We start from the raw sequence: 771 nt of genomic DNA on the forward strand, positions 1-771 counted from the left end.
GTCAAACTCTAATCAAGTTATTGGTGACAAGTTTTCATCTTAAACATTTTTTTAACAACAGAACTTAAACATAGTCTAATTGCTATATGAAATTTGTGAGGTGTTATTCCAGGGAAGAAAACTGTGTGTCTTAGAGAAATGGGTCTTGTAAAATTTTAGGCTTAAAATTTCTGTTTTCCTATTTTTACTAACATACATACTAAGTGTATGTTTTTCCAAGTATTTTAATGGCTTCATCTTTTTTTCCAGTAACAACGCGTGAAATAAGTCCCCAATATTTTTCAAGATTATTTAAAAGGAATTATAATTACCGCTCAGCACCTAGGACAGCACCCAGTTCAACATTGTGTACATGAACTCTGGCTTGAGGTTTGGGGTTTGTGTTCTGGATTCGGGAAAGAAAAGAAGAGAACATTTTTGAGAAAGTTAACGATTCTCATAAACGCTCTAAAAGTATATGAAATGGAGGATGGTTTCATGGCTTTGTTTCAAAATGTTTTACACTGGCTATAGAACCCACTTCATGAAGTAGTTTGAGTTAAAATGATCTAATATTTGTGTTTTAACTTTCAGCTTTGTGTTATTCTTGGAAAATTTCGCACCACTTGTGAATTCCTTGAACCTGGGCATTGCAAACCCACTTCTGTTGGGCCCATCTCCTTTGCACTTTGCTCAGATTAAGACTCAGTTGGCGCTTCAGCAGCTGAATGCCGTTGCCTCACATAGTTCAACACCACCTTATACTTTATTAAATCAGGCTTTCTTGAAAAT

The 771-nt window shown here is 35.1% G+C and overlaps 1 protein-coding gene across 6 annotated transcripts in view; it reads left to right on the forward strand.

The window, feature by feature from the left end:
- The first annotated feature begins 573 nt into the window (after window positions 1-573).
- Window positions 574-771, forward strand: part of ZNF638 (zinc finger protein 638) — a 65529-nt gene continuing 65331 nt past the window's right edge. For 5 of the 6 annotated variants that reach the window (XM_029937569.1, XM_029937571.1, XM_029937574.1 and 2 more), the window contains exon 1: window positions 574-757. The gene's annotated coding sequence lies outside the window, so the exon portion shown is untranslated. The remainder of the gene's footprint in view (window positions 758-771) is intronic. The other variant, XM_029937570.1, reaches the window with a different exon arrangement.

This window comes from Suricata suricatta, chromosome 4 (genome assembly GCF_006229205.1).
Source record: "Suricata suricatta isolate VVHF042 chromosome 4, meerkat_22Aug2017_6uvM2_HiC, whole genome shotgun sequence".
Classification (NCBI taxonomy): domain Eukaryota; kingdom Metazoa; phylum Chordata; class Mammalia; order Carnivora; family Herpestidae; genus Suricata; species Suricata suricatta.